This window comes from Hemitrygon akajei, chromosome 1 (assembly GCF_048418815.1).
Source record: "Hemitrygon akajei chromosome 1, sHemAka1.3, whole genome shotgun sequence".
Taxonomy (NCBI): Eukaryota; Metazoa; Chordata; class Chondrichthyes; order Myliobatiformes; family Dasyatidae; genus Hemitrygon; species Hemitrygon akajei.
The window spans coordinates 25,524,851-25,547,263 of NC_133124.1; the positions used below are offsets into that span (position 1 = coordinate 25,524,851).

General features: G+C 41.4%; 1 protein-coding gene across 3 annotated transcripts in view; it reads left to right on the top strand.

Moving 5' to 3' along the window:
• The first annotated feature begins 25 nt into the window (after nucleotides 1–25).
• pag1 (phosphoprotein membrane anchor with glycosphingolipid microdomains 1) overlaps nucleotides 26–22,413 on the top strand; it is a 151,990-nt gene continuing 129,602 nt past the window's right edge. For 2 of the 3 annotated variants that reach the window (XM_073039794.1, XM_073039776.1), the window contains exon 1: nucleotides 205–411. The gene's annotated coding sequence lies outside the window, so the exon portion shown is untranslated. Of the gene's footprint in view, nucleotides 47–204; nucleotides 412–22,413 lie in introns of those variants that run through there. The other variant, XM_073039784.1, reaches the window with a different exon arrangement.

A 22,413-nucleotide genomic window follows, 5' to 3' on the forward strand; every position in this document is an offset into this window, starting at 1 on the left:
TGGGAATTGTAGTCCCCGGTCTTACCCTGGCTATGTCACTGCGCAGGTGCACGTGCAATTATTCCTTCGCTTTTCATATACCATTCTTTTTGGGGGGGGGGGGTTCCCTGGGGGTGCGCAGGCGTAGTCGTGCTCTTCCCAGCTGTTTGCAGCGGGTTGTGTGTCTGGTCCAATGTGTGGGAGGAGCAGCAGGGAGGTAAGAAAGGCAGCTGGAGGCAGGCAGGCTCGCTGCTGAGCAAAGCTCTGTGAGAACTGCATAGGGAAAACAAGCCCGCTATTCTCTACGTTACAGCGTTGCAATCAACTGCTTCATATTTGTGCAGCACCTAAGCCACTAGTGCCTTTAATTTCCAACAACTCGGGTTGAGGAACCACTGCGCGAATTAGAGGACTCGTTCGACATTTTTCGTGGCAAGTTTTCCCTTTTTTAATTTTCAACAGCTGGATTTGCAAAATATAGATGAAATAATTGGGACATATCACAGGGAATAGTATCTAAAACGAATCATTAATTTCTTATGCCGAAGGCAGTTTTCAGATGTTGATGTACAGTATAGGGCTTTGTAATACTTTGTTGCTTGAGGATACAATGAAAAAGGCTGATGTGGTTAAAATCATTAAAATAGTAAATGACTACGTATGTCCTTGATCTGTTTTGGTTCAGTTTCAATCTTTTCTAGTAAATGGAAGTGTCTGACTTCGCGCAGTGAAGGAAATACATTAGCTCTGCACGCATTTATCGAAAAAAATTGTTCTTCATTAGAACCGTCACAGTTGCCTATGTGACTTGGATTCAAATCTGTAAATTGTATTGAGTTGCGAGTTCTGTGATGCACTACGCGTTTCGTTTAATTGTTCTCAGAGATAATTTCGTGATGGTATTTTCAAACATTAGTAAGAAGTTGTAATTAAAGCCTAACAGTCTCAGGAGAAAATATAATTTAAGATTTTTCTAATCGCGTGCAAATTACTCTTTTTTTTTATCGTGTATAGCCCGAGCCAAATGTGAGGGTTTTTTTTTATTATGCTTCGGTTTACAAAGCGCGTTATCATGCCTGGTGAATTTGGATGTAGGATTCTTGAACATAGACAATGCCAAATCTAATTAACTTTTATACGATTTTGATCGATTGCATGCGAATGTGACAGTTTACTGTAACAAATCAAATATGTGTTCAGGTAATGTTTAACTGATCTTGGAAATGAACGTTCATAATGCAGTTTTGTGTTAATCTAGTTATGTACAGTGGTGCCAACATAGTTTGCAGAGTCTTTAATTAAAAAAAAGATAACTAAACAGCTTCAAGAGATTGGGTGGATGGGACTTGGATTTGTTACACTTAGAATTCGTGATGGAGACTCACGGTCCAGGACCAGGAGGCCTTTCTTTTTGCCAGGCTCTGCTTTCTAACATAGTTGCTGAAACTTCTAAGAGATCTAAGTGTTGTTTTTTGAGCAAGATAAACTTCCAACCAATATTCTTTGTTCAGCTTCTTTCATAAATGGGAGCCAGTCTTCAGCTGGCAAGCGATAATCTGTCTGAAGTTTAAAGGACAGCTTTTCAAGCAAATGCACTGACCCACAGCACCTGGACTGAATTCTCAAGAGTTACAGTGTAAGAATGCAGAGTTGTTTACAGTAATTGGGCTTGTTTCAAACCAGACAATGTGGCTAAATTATTTAGTCAAAGGAAGCTTGCTGACCAGGTTGATTCTATCACTTAGCACATCAAATAGCTGATTTGTTAATAGTGGGAATCTGGGAACTCTGAAGACACCCAAGTGGCAGAAAATCAGTACAAGTGTAGAGAGTAGTCAGACTTGTTGGGGATGATCCAGGAACATCAAGAAGATGACATAAAGATGCGGGTGGAGACTTCATACCTATCCCTTTTGATTTCTGCGATGGACCATTTGTTCATCTACAGCTCATTGATGCGTCTTTTTCGCTTAATGGAATTTTGCCTGTGTTTTGAAAATCCTTTGCATTTTAGAAATTGTTTGTAAAAGTCAAAGTTTTTCTATCTAATAAAAGAGTACCAGAGTTTTAAATGTATTTTGATTTGTCAGATTTTAAACATGTATCACTAGAAAGAAATGAGCTGTGTTTAAACTATTTTGTTAGCTGGAAATATCCCCATCCATGTAGAGAAGGGGGGCCCACCACTCAAATAGTGGGTATTGTTTAAAGTGCAAAGTAAATTTGTTGTCAAAGTACATTTATGTCACTATGTATAACATTGAGATTCATTTTCTTGTGGGCATACTCAATAAATTTGGAGACCATAACATAACCATAACAGAATCAATGAGAGATTATAATCAGTTCAACCAGACTGCAGAAGACAGCAAACTAGCAAATACAAAAAGATATAATATGTAAATAGTAATAAATAAGCAATAAATATTGAGAACATGAAATGAAGAGTACTTGAAAGTGGGTCCATTGGTTGTGGAAGCATTTCAATGACAGGGCAACAGCCTGATGGTTGAGGAGTAGTAGCTGTTCCTGAACCTGGTGGTGTGAGTCCTGATGCTCCTGTACCATCTTCCTGATAGCAGTAGTGAGAAGAGAGCACGTCTGGGGGGTGGGGGGGGGGGTTAACCTTGCCGTGGAGGATAAACAGGGAAGTGAACTAGTCTTTGAAGAACAGGTAGACACAGTACAACCTTCAGTGAGTATACCCCTAGCTATCTGTATCGGATAGGGCTTAAGGTATTTGCTTGAGGTTAGAACTTTGTGATCAGCAAACCCAAACATTATAATACTTGGTGACACAGGAACATTTGTATGTTTGTTCATGGTTGTGTGACAGTGGAATAGTACAGAGGTGCTTCATTGCTGTGATTGCAGATGATTGCTATTTACCCAATCAAGTGCATGTGTCTCCTAACAGAGCAATCACATCACTCTCATTGCATCCCTGCCTGTTTTCTACAGACCCATGCTAAAGGGTCATTGACAGTAGCCAATTAACATTAAAAAAAAAATTGAGATATAGAAGGAAATTGGAGCAGTCAACAGAGCCTCAGAGTTATAAAGAGGAAGTCTACACAGACAGCATACCAAGTCAGGAATTAATGTTGTTTCCTGGAGCTGAGGCATTGATGTTAATACTGCACCATTATTTTGCCATTTTAGGAATTACCTTCCATTTGAATGGCACTTATTATTGCATGCTGCAATAGTAACAAAATATCTTTATAGAATGGTATATTTGGAAAAAGGAAAGTTGGTTCTGAAGTTATAGAAGGGTAAACTGTTAGGGCTTTTTGGGGGGTTAGCACATAGAGCAAATAACTTCAGAAGCTAAATTCAGTCACCAATCTTAAAATCTGAATATGGAATGTAGATTAAATTTAAAATGCAGCTTTGAACGGTGGGTTCTTAAGAGCCATGAATTACAGTTAGCGAGACCAGACAATGCTGATTAAAATTAATTTGGTGGCTGTGGTGTGGATGCAAAGCAGGAGGCATGAAAGTTGTATGTAGTGCATAGGAATCATTGTAAATATGATATTATCCTTTGATCTTTAGCACATAGAATGTCACGCATACCTCTTCCTCTGAGAGGGATCTCAATATGCTGCGTCTCTTTTAATCAAATAAAGAGACTGCTTCATATTTACCAGTACTTTCTGGTGATTTTGTTCATGCGACAATATGTGAGGGCTCATCTGGGATATAGAATTTGTCATTAGTGGTATAATGCAGAATAACTATGCAAGTCTCTTTGATGTGCAAATTAAATGTTGTTCTGTGTAATGTTACAAGTTTTTAAGATGGAGTATTTCTTGCCTCTGTCTTGGTTTTATTTTTAGTAGCCATTATCTCCTACAAATGTAGTTCATTTGTCACACAGACAGACATACTTTATTGATCCCGAGGGAAACTGGGTTTTGTTACAGTCACACCAACCAAGAATAGTGTAGAAATATAGCAATATAAAACCATAAATAATTAAATTATAATAAGTAAATAATTAGAAATTAGTAATTGGAAATTAGTCCAGGATCAGCCTATTGGCGCAGGGTGTCTGACACTCCGAGGGAGGAGTTGTAAAGTTTGATAGCCACAGGCAGAAATGACTTCCTATGACACTCAGTGTTGCATCTTGGTGGAATGAGTTTCTGGCTGAATATACTCCTATGCCTAACCAGTACATTATGGAGTGGTTGGGAGACATTGTCCAAGATGGCATGCAACTTGGACAGCATCCTCTTTTCAGACCCAACGTCAGAGAGTCCAGTTCCACCCCCACAACATCACTGGCCTTACAAATGAGATTGTTGATTCTGTTGGTGTCTGCTACCCTCAGCCTGCTGCCCCAGCACACAACAGCAAACATGATAGCACTGGCCCCCACAGACTTGTAGAACATCCTCAGCATTGTCTGGCAGATGTTAAAGGACCTCAGTCTCATCAGGAAATAGAGATGGCTCTGACCCTTCTTGTAGACAGCCTCAGTGTTCTTTGACCTGTCCAGTTTATTGTCAATTCATATCCCCAGTTATTTATAATCCTCCACCATGTCCACACTGACCCATTGGATGGAAACAGGGGTCACCAGTGCCTTAGCCCTCCTCAGGACTACCACCAGCTTGTCACATTGTAATTTCAACCTCAATGTTCTTACTAGTTTTTATATTCTAAATGAAAAATGTTTACCTAGTTACATAAAAATAAAAGTTATTGGAAATTAGCTTTTCACAAATTCTTCCACCAGAAGATTTTGAGAATGTTATCTTGCTTTGGTCCTCAGTCAATTTTAAATGCTTTTATTAAAAAGTTGTGATATTCATTAAATTACAATCTATTTTCTTTCCTGACTAATGACTTGTTTTACTGTTGGTCATCTAGGTTATCAAAGATCAAAAGGTACTTAAGAGCATTAAAGTGGATAAGTCCCCAGGGTTTATGGGATGTATGTCAGGTTGTTGAGAGAGACAAGAGAAGAGATTGTCCACTCTGGAGGACTGACGAGTAGCTATTGATGTTCCATTATTCAAGAAAGGAACTAGGCATAATCCTGGAAGCTATACACCAGTGAGTCTCATGTCAGTGGCATGGAAGTTTCAGGAAAGAATTCTTAGGAATAAGATTTATGGACATTTGGGAAACTGTGGCCTAATTAGGGAGAGCTAGCATAGCTGTGAGTGGGGCAAGTCATGTCTCACCAACTTGATAGTGTTTGTTAACAAGGAGATGAGGGTGATTGGTGAAGGTAGAGCTGTGGATGTTATCTATGTGGATTCTAGTAAGGTGTTTGACAAGGTCATTCATGGGAGGCTCATCTAGAAAATTAAGATGCTTAGGATCCATGGTGAATTGGCTGTTTGGATTCAGAGCTGACTTGTGCATAGAAGACAGCGGGTAGAGGTTGAAGGGGCTTGTTCTAGCTGGAGGTTTGTGATTAGTGGTGTTCTGCAGGAATCTGCACCTTTGCCGTTTGTGATGCATATAAATGACCTGGATGAAAATAAACTGTTTGGTAGGTTAGTAAGTTTGCAGGTGATACAAAGCTTGATGTTGTTGGATAGTGTTGAAGACTGGCAAAAAATACAGCTGGATATAGATCAATTGTAGATATGGGTGGAGAAATTTCAGATGGAGCCCGGACAAATGTGCACCTTGGTAGGTCAAATGTAAAGGGAGAGTACACTGCTAAGAGCAAGAGCCTTGGCTCTTGCAGAGTGGAGGGATGTGTAAAGGGATTTTGGGGTCCAAATTCAGATCTCCCTAAAAGTAGCTGCACAGGTTGATAGGGTGGTTAAGAAGGCACATGGCATGCCTTCATTAGTTGAGGCATTGAGTTCAAAAGTCAGGAACTTATGTTCCAGCTTTATGAAACTGTAGCTAGGCTGCATCTGGTGCATTGCATACAGTTCTGGTCATCACATCATAGGAAGGATGTCAAGGCTTTGGAGAGGGTGCAGAAGAGCTTTACCAGGATGCTGCCTGGATTAGAGGACATGTGCTAGAACGAGAGGTTGGACAAACTTGGTTTATTTTCTCTGGAGCAGCGGAGGGTGAGGGGAGATCTGATAGAGGTTGGTAAGATTGAGAGGCATAGCTAGAGTACATAGTATCTTTTAAAAATTATTTTACTTTATTTTATTGAGATACAGCATGGGATAGGCCCTTCCAGAGTCATACTGTTCCGTCCAGCAATCCTCCAGTTTAATTCCAGCCTAGTCGTAAGACAATCTATAATGACCAATTAACCTATCAACTGGTACGTCTTTGGACTGTGTAAGGAAATTGGAGCACCCGGAGGAAATCCACGTGGTCATGAGGAGAATGTACAAACTCCATACAGGCAGAGGCAGTAATTCCCAGAGTTGAAATGTTTAGTACCAGAGGGCATGCATTTAAGGTGAGGGGTGATTTCAAAGGAGATGTGAGGGGCAAGGTTTTTATATACAGAGACAGTGGGTGCCTGGTGGTGTTAGAGGCAGATACAATTAGGGACTTTTACTAGATGGTGAGGTAGGCACATAAATGTGAGGAAAATGGAAGGATATGGACATTGTATAGGCAGGGGGTTTTAGTTTAGTTGGCATTTGATTACTAATTTAATAATTTTGGCACAACATTCTGGGTCAAAGGGCCTGTTCCTTTGCTGTACTGTTCATGTTCTATGACTTATTTTGGAAGTAGCTCCTCTTGGGGACAAACCCTTCAGCCATTGTAGCTGCATGTTCTTTCCTTGATTCAGGCCCAAACCTTAGATTATTCCATTAAATCTAGTTCCTTGCCTACGTTTTGGTTACATCTCCTGCTGTTTCCCTCTAAAATGTAGTGTCTATCTACATGGGGTGAGAGGAGAGGCATCCCTTATATGGAAATGCTGCACTGAGGAAATCCTGGAAAACAGTATTGAAAAGTTGGTAGACCCAACTCCGGCAGGTCAGGAAAAGTATGGCTTTCTTAAGGGGATGCACACCTAATAGTTTAGTTTGGTCCCATCTTCTCGAAAACAACTATATAATTTTAATGAAGAAAGATGTCTCAAATTCACATTGTCATGCAAAATTTGTCATCAGACTACATGATCTATTAGGATGTGAGGGGTTTTTTTTTGCAAGCTGTGCAGAAGATACAGAGAGTCTGCATGAGATATAGATAGGTTAAGTGAGTGGGCAAGGGTCTGGCACATGGAGTACAATGTTGGTAAATGTGAGGTCATCCACTTTGGAAGGAAAAGTGAAAGAGCAGATTATTATGTAATGGTAAAAAATGCAACATGCAGTTGTGCAGAGGGAGTTGGGAGTGCTTGTGCATGAATCACAAAAGGTTGGTTTGCAGGTACAGCAGGCTATCAAGAAGGCAAATGGAATGTTGGCCTTCATTGCTAGAGGAATTGAATTTAAGAGCAGGGAGGTTATACTGCCACTGTACAGGGTACTGGTGAAGCCGTACCTGGAGTACTGCGTGTGGTTCTGGTCTCCCTACTTGAAGAAAGATATACTGGCTTTGGGGTCAGTGCAGAGGAAGTTTACCAAGTTGGTTCCAGAGATGAGGGAGTTAGACTACGAGGAGAGGTTGAGGAGCCTGGGATTGTACTCACTGGAATTTAGGGAAGTTGTTTCCACTGGTAGGTGAGACTAGAACCAGGGGACAAAGCCCCAAGATTTGGGGAGGTGTATTTGGGACGGAGATGAACTTTTCCCAGAGAGTGATGAATCTGTGAAATTCTCTGCCTGATGAAGCAGTGAAGACTACCTCAGTAAATATATTTAAGACAAGGTTGGATAGATTTTTGCATAGTAGGGGAATTGAGGGTTATGGGGGGAAAAGCAGGTGAGTCCATGCCCAGATCAGCCATGATCTTATTGAAAGGCGGAGCAGGCTCGACAGGCCAAATAGCCTACTCCTGCTCCTATTTCTTATGTTATTGTGTTCCTGCTTAATATTCCTTCCATATTGATAGGACTCCAATGTACAGCAAGAAAATGTGTCCTTTATTGCGCTATTATTAAGTTTTAATGATTTACCTAATCTTTATTTTGTTTAAACTAACAAGTGAATTCACAATGCTTAAAATTTTTAAAGCATTTCCGTGTTTAATGTAGAGAAATGCTTGGCATTACCAATATTTTTACATGAAGTTCCCAACGGCAAGGGGGGGGGGGTGGTCTGATTAAATAAATACATCAAGCATATCATCGACGGGGAAAATAAACTGCATCACTGAATGTTTCTCACTGCTGTTCTACTTTTGAAAGAAATTCATAATGTAATCTGGTTTCTTAAATTTAAGCTGTCAAGTTCCAAGCTGAAGTGAAAAAGGAGTACACTGATGTGGTGGGTGTGTGATGCAGAGGGATGAAAGGGAACTCTAGCATAGAGCAGTTGATGTAATGTTAATTCCCATGTCATTTCTGGTGTTTGAGAGGATCAAAGGATTTGGAAGTGGTAAAACAAGAAATGATGCTAGAAGTCTGAAATAAAAATAGAGGATACTGGAATCACAGGGCAGATTAAGCAGAATAAGTGGAAAGACAAACAGTTAAAAGTTTGGGGTCTGGGATACCTCGCCAGTTCAGGACCTGAAACTTTACTGTTTCTCATTCCACAGATGTTGCCCGAGTGGTTCCAGCATTTTCTGTTTTGTAAAAGGGTTGCTTACGGAGGCTATCACTTCTGATGTGCAAGATCAGAATTAAGTGACAGTAAAACAAGCTGATGTCAGGACCGATTCCTTCAGCTACTAGAAAAATGTCTTCCTGAAAGGTTCATTTTACTGTAAAGTATTTATGCATAATATTTGTTTTTGCCAGATAGCCATTAAATACAGAAAGATCATGAGTAGTGATGAAAGAAAAGGCACCAACTCCCGTCAGCTGACAATTTTAAAAGTGAATTGGACTAACATTTTTTTAAAGAATATTGAGGGGCAAGGAACATGTTTTGAAATTGCTAGGTTTGTGTGGCTGAATGTTCCGTACCTGTTCAGTATTCCAATCCCTATAATTTTGTGTATTTTTGCCATTTTTTTAAAACCCCACTGGATGAGGGGTCTAATGGGTTGTTCAAGTAATGTTGATACATACCTTACAGTGCTCAGGATGGTGCATAGGGAAGAGGAGTGGACACTACTGGAAATATCAAAGCCATTCAATGTCCCCTGGCGGGATCATTCCCTTTTCCAATCCTGTTGTGATTTGTGGCCTCGTGTTGGACAAGTCAGGGCATAACCCTTCCAAAAAGGAGTCAGGGTTGGGAGGTGGAGGTGAAGTTGAGGAGAAGCTTGCCATGTTTCTGGAATGATGTGGGTGAGAGGAATGTCGGAACGGGAACAGATGTTCTCAAGTGCCTTGTGGAGGAAATTACCAACAGAACCACAATGAGCACTGCTATGGAAGGAAGCATTGTGTAAGCAGATGCAATTTAAACAGCGCAAGTATGGACAAGGCTGCTGCCACTAGTCATATGGGGACCACTTGTTGCCAGCTTCTCCCTGGAGAAGCTTGGGAAGAGAAGGATTATACATATTCTTATCCTCGTAGGGTTGTGCTCCTGAAGTCTACGGCTTCATCACTAATGTGCAGATCTCATTGGAAGCTGTTTCCCGGGCCATTTCACTTGTAGGTTCTGTGCCTCCCTGCCTCTGAAGTGCTTTTTTCCGTGGCTCGTGCTGATGGATGCCTAAAGCTGTGCCCTAAGGTCACATGCTTTCCCAAATACTGACTTGTGGTTTTGCTTCAGTCCTGGCCAGACATAATCGGTTATATATCGGTTATAGACCATTTTACAGTCACGTGAATCATGGTTTCCCAATTCTCTGATTCTGGTGGTTAGCATGTTTCCAATAATTCAAAATGAGCCTCTGCATATCAGTTACCGGGCGCCGATGGAGGAAATGTGCCTGATAAACCCGTTCCTATAGCTTTGCCAGGTAAATCTGCACCTGCAGCTTGTGCTTATGCAAGCGCCTTCACATTTGTCAGTATCACTTCCACCCATTCTTTCTGGCTTCAGAAAAGTAAAGAGCTGTGGCAGAAGGGGGGAGGCCTGTATCCATGTGCTGACCTACAAAAGTGTTCCAAATTTGTATTGTTTTGACAAGTCCTTCAGACTTGTAATCCCCAGTTAATGCTTCTGGTATCTTGATAGGAGGATTGAAATTCCAACTGAAATACTTTTCATCAGTGCAGGTTTGTGGCATGCGTCTGGCTTAAATTATTTTTTCGAATTGAGTATCAGTTGCCTTATCACAAAGGCAACAGGATTGCTGATGGTGCATCAGTTTTGAATCCCAATTCTAAACTATGTTCTGTGTTTCAGCATTGCTAGCCATTGCCTTTACGGTGTATTAACCCAGCAGAACGTGTCCAAACTGATCCAACCCCTATTTCCACCCCCATCAGCCCCCCCCCCCACACTGGAGTTCCTAAGCATTGTAATGCACCCCCTTTGTGCCTGCACCGAACCTAATCTGAACCCTTAGTTTCATTTTGGGAAGTCCTAATCACTTAATTGCCAGAAATGCCTTTAAGTTTTCTATCTTAATGCAGTCTACAGCCTGGGAACTCTGTGTGACCCATCCTTATTGCCAATGTAGTGTATCATATTATGCTTGTCTACAACTGAGAATCCTTTCATGCATTTGCTCAACAGAGGCAAGGGCATCAAGTATACACAATTGTGAAGAGTGACTGCAGGAAAAGCGATGTTTTAATAATTAACCATGTAACATGGTCCTTCTTGTGATAGTGATCTCGTCATTTTTTAAAACATCCTCTCATGTAATAGATATACAGCATTTTGGTACTTAAGAACCGTAAGATAATTTTCAAAAGCTGTCTTTGCCTGGGAAGAGTTTATGTTCTGAGCCAGGGAGCTGGGCGTGCTTTCTAAACACGAGATTCTGCAGATGAAGGAAAGCTCGAGTAACGCAAGCAAAATGCTGGAGGGACCCAGGAAGGCAGGTAGCATCTATTGGAGGGGAGTAAACAGCTGACCTTTTGGGCTGAGACCCTTCATCTGGACTGGAAAGGAAAGGGCAGATGCCAGATTAAGAAGGTGGGGTGAAGGAAAGAAGAACAAGCTAGTAGGTTGAGACCAGGTGAGGGGGAAGGTTGGTAGGTGGGATAAAGTATGAAACTGGGAAGTGATAGGTGGGAGAGGGAAGAGGTTGAGAAGAAGGAATCTAATAGGAGAGGGACAGTGTGGTATGGAAGGGGGAGTGCTCCAGAGGGAGGAAATGGGCTGGTGAGAAGAGAAGGGGCGAGGGAGAACCAAAATGGGAGTGGATAAAGAGGTGGGGGGATAATTATTGGAAGTTAGAGAAATTGATGTTCATGCTTTCTGGTCTGAGGCTAAGCAGATGGAAAATGCAGGCACAAAGTCTGAGTTTGAGTGTGGCCTCGGCATGGCAGTAGAGGGGACCATGGACAGACGTGTGAGAATGGGAAGTTGAACTGAAAATGGGAGATTCTGTCTTTTGCAACCAATGGAATGAAGGTCTCCATGAAACGGCCCCTAATCTACGTCGGGTCTCACCAATGTAGAGGAGACAGCTCCAGGAGCATGTGAGAAAGTAACTCAAAGACCTGCAAGTGAGGCATTCCTTCACCTGGAAGGACTGTTTGTATCCTTGACTGGGGGTGGGGGGAGGTGTCAGGGCAGGTGTGGTACTTGTCATGCTTACAGGGATAAGTGGCAGGAGGTAGATCAGAAGGGAGGGACAAGTGGACAAGGGCGTCACACACTTCCTCTCTTTATGTTCTTACATCTTTACAGGAAGGATGTAAATAAAGTTGAAAGAATACAGAGAAAATTTACAAGGATGTTGCCAGGTCTAGAGGATCTGAGTTATAAGGGAAGATTGAATAGGTGCTTGGATGGTAGGGGTACCGGGGGGGTGTGGTCCCTGGGAATAGACAGTTTAAATTGTCTTTGGGAATAGATAGTTTAAATAGTTCGGCATGGACTAGATGGGCCGTAGGGTCTGTTTCTGTCCTGTACTTTTTTGACTCCTGGAAAAAACTGTTCATTGCACTTTTGGCTTTATTTGGGAATCTCTTGTCCACAAATGAGATTGTCTCCAATTCTCAAAAATCTGTGGGAGAGGTTCACTGTATTAGCATGTGTTGGATATACACTGCATGTCAACTGATATTCTAGTGCAGGGGTTCCCAACCTGGGGTCCATGAACACCTTGTGGTGAACTACATATACCTGTCTGGACACGCCCCCCCCCCCCCCCCCCCCCGCTGACCGCTCCTGTGGCTCCTTCCACTGACCATGGCTCCTCCCACTGACCCCGGTATAAAGGCGATTGGAGCCTGGGCCCTGCCCTCAGTCTCCAGGATGTAGTATGGTGGTCAATTGCTGCTTGTTCTTTCTTCCAGCCAATAAAAGCCTATATCTCGCCTCACGTCTCAGAGAGTTATTGATGGTGCATCCCACCTTGCTTAATGGTATTGGTCCATGGCATAAGAAAAGCTTCTAGTGATAGGACAAAAGAAATGTTACTCATTAAAGTAAGACTTCGTAGTCAAATTAGAGGGTGAAACACATGCTGTATTTTTAGCACTTGTAAATGGTGTTAAGTCTTGAATTTTAGTAATTTCTCAGTCCTAATTTACATTTATGGTGCAAAATGCAATAATGGTTTTGTTCAACTTTATTTTACCCAGTTCATTGCTACTTTGGAGACATTTTTACCTCTGTACACATTTATGTAGGTAAAACTGGAGGTAACTTTGTCCAATTTTATCAATTGTTGAAAAGAATTTGTACCTTGCAACTTTTAATTAAAATTAATGAAAGGAATATACTGTTTCTAAGTTGAAGACACTCATGATATGGATGCCATCACCTGTAAAAACAAATAGGTTTATTTGTGCTTGTAGGAACAGTGGAAAGGCTTGATATGGCTTCTAGCACAATATCATAAAAACCTACTCATTTACTAAGTCTGAATTGCAGTTCCCCTTGGTGTGGTATGTGTGATTCCAACATGAAAAGAATTTGGATAATGTCTGCAAAAGCTAGTTAAAGGACTGCAGTGTGCCCTGGGGGAAAAGAAGAAATCATGTTCCTGATCCTTACAGTATGTCAAGCTGAAACCTTGTCAGAGGTCAGACAAGGAATGGCTGAAAGATTTTGCAGCATCAGAAGATAATATTGGAAAGCAGAGGTGTTTATTCATTCAAGGAACTTCTATGGTATTTTGCTCACCTTGCTTTAGGTTTTGACTTCATTTGAAATGTTTATTTATGCTACTTAATAGATGCAATAAGACCTTGCAGTCTCTTTTTTTTTTAAATCCTTTTCCTATAATTGACTCTTGTATTCAACACAGTAAAGCGCAAATAATTAACTTGATTAGCAACACGGTTCCGTGCAACTAGTTTGCGCCAGTGGTGTAGTGGTATCCAGACAAGAGGTCCCAGGTTCAAATCTGGCCGGCTCCTTGCATGCTTTTTTTCCTCCATCGGTGCTGGACTGAGTGTTGAGCTAGCAATTCGGCCTTGTAAAACAGACAAATGATGAAGAAACAGCAAGTTTGCCACCCAATATGCCAAACAAGGCATGGGATGGAACTGTATATAACTGTCAAAGTTACCTGGTTGTCATGTTGAAAGACAATGTTAATTCTGGCTTAATGTTTTATTCTCTACTATTGCATTTCTATCTACTCAATCTAAATGCCATTGTTTTAATGGAAATTTACACTTATTTATAGACAGACATTTACTGTGTAATTTGATTAATCTGTGATAAGAACCTTTTAAAATTCCATTTTTCTTGATTTGAATTTCATGATATTTTAAGCTGCCATTGTTTTGAACAATAATCCTCAATCCGATGAATATTCAATGGCTAGAAAAAAAATCAGTAAACTATATTGCACAAATATATTCATTTATCATTTCACCCATCATTGTACATCAGTAACATTGGCTCATGAAGTTGGACTGTAGGCACTTGTAGATATCAAGCTAAATTGTGTACTGTTTGCTCACAGTTTGTATTTGGCAACTCCAATCTGTAACTTCAGTGTGCAGAGACATTTTCCAAGAGCTGAAGGTTCCGTGCACTGAAGTTGGGTGTGAAGGAATTTCTGTCAGTGTACCAGCATTGGATGCAGCTGGTATTTGCCAGTTTCTGTTGGTGGCTGTGCCCATCTGATAAAGCTGGAGAGCGTGTATTAAACCGGAGAGTAGCCAACTTGCTGTGGGAGGTAGAGAGCTTGGCTGTCTACGTACTCTTCAGGTTAAAATCTGAGTAGTTGTTTTTCCCTGCCTCCAGTGTTTGTTCTGTGGTTCCAGCTCCTGGACTGTTCTAGCAGGGGCTCTGTAGAACAAATTGTGGCAAAGATGTAGCAGTGGAGAAATGAGTGCATCTTATTCAATGGGACAACTTCTAGTTGGCCTTGTGACCCCTGACTGCCTTCAGACAGCAGAGTTTTAAAAATAGTAAAAGTGCAGCTGATGTGAATCTGAAAACCTGGTTCAATATAAATACTGTAACCCACAAGTTCTACAATGTTTTCAAATCAGAAAAGTATCTGGTTTCAGCTGCAAAGATCCGTACAAGCATTGTAGAATGAATGGCAGCATTGCCACATGCATCCTACTGTGTGCAGTTTATTAGATGGTAAGTGCAAGCCATGTTTCCGTAATTTATACCAAAGACATGGACATTTCCAGCTAGCCCCTGCTCTCTTTTACTGATGATGCTAGCAGCAAACTTAATTTCTTTCCTGTTTGCTTCTCAAATGCTCTTTTTGTTGCTGTGTTTGAGGGTCCCGAGTTGAAAGGAAATATTGATTAGGATAGTACATCATTCCTTGGAACATAAAAGTTTGAGAGGAGATTTGATACAGATATACAAAATTGGGGGGTATAAGTGCAAGCTGGTTTACTCCACTGAGGTCGGGTAGGACTATAATCAGAGGTCATGGGTTAAGAGTGAAAGGGGAGAAGTTTAAGGGGAACATGAGGGGAAACTTCACTTAGAGGGTGATGAAAGTATGGAATGAACTGCCAACACAAGTGGTGCACGTGAGTGAGCTCGATTTGGATTTTTTACATGAGAGTAGGTAGTTGGCGGTTTGGCACAGCCTAGATGGGCCAAATGGCCTGTTTCAGAGCTGTACTTTTCTATGACTATTACCTTTCATTTTACTTATTTCTCTTCCACCATCAATCAATTTCCCCCGATCTTTGTTCTCATATACACTGTTCATGGACCATTTGTTTTACCACTCAGTCCTTTATTTGGATACTGATCATACCATTCTCAACTCTACTCAACCCCACCAACCCCCCCCCCAGCCCCCTTCCTTGTTAACTGTTTTGATTCAATGTCTAGTTACTATTGTTCAGTGGCTTGTAGAACAAAACAAAGCAACACGTTAGGAACAAACACGAGGAAATCTGCAGATGCTGGAAATTCAAACAACAACACACACAAAATGCTGGTGGAACACAGCAGGCCAGGCAGCATCTATAGGGAGAAGCGCTGTCGACGTTTCAGGCCGAGACCCTTCGTCAGGAACATTAGTGTTAGGAAGTAGAATTTAAGTATTTTTCTCCTTTATGATATGCACGCAGCTGGTAGGTTAGCTGGTCTCTTTCCCCGCTGCACGTATCCATGATGTGACTGATAAAGTACATTAAATGATTTTTTTTTATAGTCTTTCAATTTAGTCAGGTCTCACTTCTTTCGGAACAGACTTGGCGCTCAGGGCTGAGCATACCAATTGTGTGTATATCGGTAGTAAATAGTTTCGCATTAAGGTATGTGCTGCAAACCTGACAGCAGTGGACACAATGAAGGGAGGTACCGGTCCTGATCTGAATGACAAGGTGGTATCAGTGTCACAAGACGTACTGCAGATGCTGGAAATCTAGAGCAACACACACACACAATGTGCTGGAGGAGCTCAGCAAGTCAGGCAGTAACTATAGATGGGAATAAACAGTTGATGTTTTGATCCAAGACAGAGGTTCTGATTTCTTTCCCCTTCCTTTACAGTCCTGGTGAAGGGTCTCAGCCCAAAACGTCAACTGTTTATTCCCATCCATAGATGCTGCCTGACCTACTGAACTCCTCCAGCACATTGATGGTATCAGTGAACTGAGACAAAAGTAGGGTCCAGGAGTACTGATTGGCAATTCTTCTTTCTATATATTTACAGTATGTCAGCAAGGCTGGTATTTCATGCGACATTAACAAATAGCTGCTGTTCCTAAGAGCGGGAATCCTGTGTGATTTAGATGATATACCAATAAGACATTTACAAGTCAGGAAGGTGTAGAATATAAAGGGAAATTGCTGTGTAATGGTTTGCTTTCTTCCTTCCTGCTCTGCCCTTAATGGATCTTGTATATTTCTATCTTTTTTTTTCTTTTTTTTTCTAAATTTTATTTAATTAAATTTTTAAATGATTACAAGTGAAGAAAAAAGTATATTTCTATCTGATGAAGATTGTGGATTTGGGATGTGCTGCTGAAGAAGTTTTCAGCTGTAGTGCTACGCCTGGCGTGGGGCAAGCGAAAATTTAAGGTCAAGATTGGGTGCCAATCAAGTGAGCTTCTCTAATGACCTGAAGTAGTTTTGCTGAGATAGTTTGCTTCTGGGCAAATGGAGAGCATATTTCAACCTGTTTGATGGGTGAAAGACTTGTTGACACTCGGTAGTTGGCCTGCTGGTTTTCTAGTCTGGCTTTAGTTTCTGCCTTCTAAATTTGCACACTGTGCTTTGTTTTGTAAAGGAATATTCATGGTGACACCTCCTTGCATTGGTTACCTAGTTCTCTTCTCTTCCCACCCCCCCCACCCAACATCTTTTCACAATTGTATGTAGAAGGGTAGGAGGACTGCTAGAAGGTTAGGGTTTGGTCTGAGATATGACATGGGTTTTGTAGCTTTGACTAACTAGTATGAATTGAATTTGTGAAACCAAAAAAATGACGGTGTATACCAGGGGTTCCCAACCTTCATTATGCCATGGACCAATGACATTAAACCCCTTTAGGAACCCCTGTTGTATACTCTGAGGTGCTGAAAAGGAGGAACACCAGCTTTGAAAGGTCATGGAGGAAACTGATGTGACGGAGAGAATGGATTCCTGAGTTAACTATCAGTCATTTGGCAAAATGTCTTATCAGCAGAGTTCACAAACAAGCACTAAACCTTACCTGGCTATAAGTAGGAACTCTTTTCATCATATCCTTGTGCATAGTCGCAGCTTCACTTCCACCATACCACTGACTTCAGCTTCAGTACAAATGAGACCGTTATCCACCTCCTTGTGGACTATGTGTTTGCCAAAGGAAAGGACTGCATTGGTCCTTACTGAAGTTCATTCTATGATGTATGGGCTGTTGCCAATGAAGATCATCAACGTGGTGAAAGGCATACTTTGATCTGTCTTAAACTTGTTGAACTGTCTTCCTGTGAAAGGAGATATCCACCTATAAATGCTGTCATCTGCTGACATGCTGAGAGAGATGCTGAATCTGGGTACAGCCACTACAAAGGCTTTGTGCAAAAGGTACACAGCTGAGGGTCCTGCCACTGATGGTCTGGGTTTTGCTTAGCACTCTCTCAGAAGTTTCTCAGGTGTACTGCCTTAAGAAAGGTGCTGATGCATTGTAAGAAATGTTTGGAATCATTTTTTCAATGAGCGTAGAGAATGATGTGTACTGTAACCCATATTTTTGAATTGGAGGTGAGTTGAGAAAGAAATTTAAAATATACAGGTGGGGAAATAAAGCCTAGCTACATGTGTTTGGGGTTGAGGCCAGATGTCATGTAAATGTGAAAAATTGAATAAGCTCTTCTAGGTGTGTGGTTAATTTTAATCTGAAGTGCTACATATAGTTTGAAATAGCATTTTGGTAACCTTAGTAATGAATATTATTATCTTTTGCATCATTTCTTATATGAAACTTGTCTGAAGTAGCAAAGTAGAGAACAGTATCTTGCAGGTCAGGAGTCATTTGAAAGCTGCAAGTCTCATCAAGAATGAGTCATTGTTTAAAGTAGTGAGTAAGAGAGTGACATCTTGCAGGGTGGGAGCCAGTTGAAAGCTGCAAGTCTCATCAGGGCTGAGTTTTATTTGAGCCAAGGGAGGTGCAAGAGGAGCAGGCTGGGTTTGGCAAGAGCAGCCAGAGGATCTAAGTAAGTTTTTTTTCTCCTCTCTCTTTGTCTATTAGTATGTAAGTAGTGTGCTGAGAATGGGTCCAAAGTTGTTAATGTGTTCTTCGTGTGAGATGCGGGAACTCCAGTGTCCCTGATAACTCCATCTGCATGGTGTATCGAGCAGCAACTCCTCAGATACTGTGTTAAGGAACTGGAGCTGCAGCTTGAACTTTGGGTCCTATGGGAGACTGAGGTGAAGAGAGCTGCAGGAAGGTATTAACCCCTAAGTTGCAAGCGGCAGGTACCAGGATGATTGTCAGGAGAGGGGAAAGGAATAGGCTACCAGATTACCCCCTGTGGCTGTTCCCCTTTAGTAAGTTTACAGCTTTGGATAATGGTGGGAGGATAGGGGTGACTACCTACCATGGAGAAGCCACAGTGAGCAGATCTATGGCACTGAGTCAGGTAGTGATAGGAGATTCCATAGTTAGAAGAGCAGACAGGAGACTCTGTGGATGTGATAAAGATGTTTGGATGGTATTGGGCCTCCCAGGTGCCAGGTTGGGGAATGTCTTGGATCTGGTCCACAGCATTATAAAGGGGGGAATGTGAACAGCCGGAAGTCATGGTACAGATTGGTACCAATGACATGGATCAGAAATGGAGGAGGTCCTATAGCGAGAATACAGGCAGTTGGGTAGAAAGCTGAAAAGCAGGATTTTCAGGGTAGGTATCTCTGGACTGCTGCCTGTGCCTTAGGCCAGTGAGGGTAAGAGAAGAGTAATTTGGCAGATAAACACATGGCTGAAGAATTTGTGCAGGAGACAGATTTTGAGACTTCAGAATAATTAGAATCTCTTCTAGGAAGGTACGACTTGTATAAAAAGAATTGGTTACAACTGAACCTGAGGGGTCCAATATCCTTGTGTGTAGATTTGATGGAGCTGTTAGGGTGGGTTTAAACTAATTTGGCAGGGGGGATGGGAACTGGAGTGACAGTGCTGAGGATGGGGCAGTTGGTATACAAGTAGATACAGTATTTAGAGAGACCAAGGAAGAGCAGACTGACAGGGTAGAATTGCAAATAGAAGGATGAGTTGAAGTGTTACATGGGGGCAAAATTGAAAAGAGTGAATACAGGACTGAAGTTGTCCTGTTTGAATGCATGCAGTATATTGGAATAAGGTGGACAATCTTGAAACTGTTAGAGATTGGCAGGTATGAAGTTTTGGGCATTAGTGAGATGTGACTGAGAGAAGATCATAGTGGGTGCTTAATATCCAAGGATGGACATTCTATCAAAAGGACAGGTGGGTAGACAGAGGGTGTCTCTGTTGGTAAAAAGTGAATTCACATCTTTGGAAAGCAGTGACCCATATATTCCTTTTTTTTTTTTTTTTTAAAAGTATTAAACCTACTCTACCCCATAACCCTCTATTTTTCTTTCATCCATGTGCCTGTCCAAGAGGCTCTTAAATACCCCTAATGTTCTAGCCTCCACCACCATCCCTGGCAATCATTCCAGGCACCCAAAACCTGCTGTGTTTATATTAAAAACAACAACTTACCCCTGATGTCTCCCCTAAACTTCCCTCCCTTAACTTTGTACATATGCCCTCTGGTGTTTGCTATTCGTGTTTTGGGAAACAGGTACTGACTATCCACTCTATCTATACTTCTTATAATCTTGTAGATCTCTATCAAGTCCCCTCTCATCCTTTTACGCTCAAAAGAGAGAAGTCCCAGCTGTGCTAACATTGCCTCATAAGACTTGTTTGGTCAGCACAATATGGAGGGCCAAAGGACCTGTACTGTGCTGCAGAATTCTAGTGTATAGTGACATAGGATCAGAAGATTTAGAATCCTTGTGGGTAGAGTTTAGAAGCTGTCGGTGTAAAAAGACCTTGAAGGGAGTTATATACAGGTCTTTGAACAGTAGCCAAGCTGTGGGATACAAATTACAATGGCGATAGAAAGGCATGTCAAATGTGCAGTGTAATGATGGTCATGGGGGACTTCAACATGCAGGTAAATTGGGGAAGTTAGGTTGTTGCTGGATCCCATGAGAGGGAATTTGTAGAAAGCCTACGAGATGTTTTTTAGAACAGCTTATGACTGAGCCCACTAGGCAAAAGGCAGTTCTGGTTTGGGTGTGATGCAATGAACCAGATTTGTTTAGGGACCTTAAGGGAAAGGGACTCTTAGTAAATACTGATTATTATGATAGAATTCACCCAGCTGTTTGGGAGGGAGAAGCTAAAATCAGATGTATCAATATTACAGTGGTATGAAGGGAATTACAGAGGCATGAGAGATTTGATTGGAAGGGTACACTAGCATGGGTGACAGCAGAGCAGCAATGGCTGGAATTTCTGGGAGCAATTCAGAAGGTACAGGAGGGATACATCCCAAAGATGAAGGTATTCTAAAGGGAGATGGAGGCAATTGTGGCTGAAAAGGCAAGTCAAAGACAACATAAAAGGTAAAGAGAGGGTATAAAATATAGCAAAAGTTAATGGGAAGTTAGAGGATTGGGAAGCTTTTAAAAACCAGCAGAAGGCAACTAGAAAACCATAAGGAGACAATGCCAAACGTTTTGTTTTCAAATATATAAAGAGCAAAAGAAAGGCCAGAGTGGAAATTGGACCACTGGAAGATGATGGTGGATTGGTAGTAATGAGAGATGAGCTTAAATCTTTTGCATCACTCTTCACTGCGGAAGATACTAGCAGTATGCCAGAAATTTGAGAGTACTGGGGACAGAAATGAGTGTATTTGCTATAACTAAGGAGAAAGTGCTTAAGAAACTGAAAGGTCAGAAGGTAGATAAGTGACCCGGACCAGATGGACTACACTCTAGGGTTCTGAAAGAGGTGGCTGAAGACATTGTGAAGGAATTAGTAACCTTTCAAGATTCACTAGATTCTGGAATGGTTCCAGGGGACTGGAAAATTGGAAATGTCATTCCACTTTTTAAGAAGGGAGCAAAGTAGAAGAAAGGAAGTTATAGGCCAGTTAGCCTGACTTCAGTAGTTGGGAAGATGTTGAAGTCCATTACTAAGGATGAGTTTCTGGAGGCACATGGTAAAAATGCTGAAGTCAGCATGGTTTCCTTAAGGGGAAATATTGCCTGACAAATCTCTTTAAATTCTTTGAAGATACAAGAGGCAGGATAGACAAAGACGACTAGGAGGAATTTGTTTACTGGATTTTCAGAAGGCCTTTGTCAAAGTGCCACACATGTGGCTGCTTAACAAGATAAGACCCACGGTATTACAGGAAAGATACTAGCATGTGTAGAAGATTAGCTGACTGGCAGGAGGTAAAGAGTGGGAATAAAGTGGGCCTTTTCAAGTTGACTGCTGGTGACTGTTCTGAAAGGTTCATGTTGGGGCCTTTTTTTTCATGTTATATGTCAGCGATTTGGATGATGGAATTGACGGCTTCGTGGCCAAGTTTGCAGACTTTAAGATAATTGGAGGGGCAGGTAACGTTGAAGAAGTAGAGAGTCTGAAAAAGGACTTGGATTAGGAGAATGGGCAAAGAAGTGGCAAATGGAGTATAGCAAAGGAAAGTGTATGGTAATGCAGTTTGGTAGAAGGAATAAAGGTAGAAACTATTTTTTAAATGGGGAGAAAATTCAGAAGTCAGAGATGTTAAGGGACTTGGGTCCTTGTGTAGGATTCCCTAAAGGTTAACTTGCAGTTGAGTCAGTAAAGAAGGCAAATACAATGTTGGCATTCATTTCAAGAGGACTGGAATACAAAAGTAAGGTTGTATTGCTGAGGCTTTGTAAAGCATTGGTCAGACTGCAATTGGAGTATTGTGAGCAGTTTTGGGCCCTTTATTTACGAAAAGCTGTGCTGGCATTGGAGAGGGTCCAGAGGTGGTTCACCAGAATGATTCTGGGAATAAAAGGGATATGAGGAGTGTTTGATGGTTCTGGGTTTGTACTTGCTGGAATTTTTGAAGATTGAGAAATGGATGTCATTGAAACCTATCAAATATTGAAAGGTCTGGATAGAGTGGATGTGGAGGAGTTTAGAACCACAGGGCATAGCTTCAATCTAGTGAACGTCCATTTCGAAAAGAGATGAGGAGGAAATTTCTTTAGTCAGGGTGGTGAATCTGTTGAACTCATTGCTACAGATGGCTGTGGAGGCCAAGTCATTGAGTATATTTAAAGTGGATGTTGATAAGTTCTTGATTAGTTATGGCATCAAAATTTACGAGAGAATGCGAGTCAGGTAGATAATTAATCAGACAAGATGGGATGGCAGAGCAAACTCAATGGGCCAAATGGCCT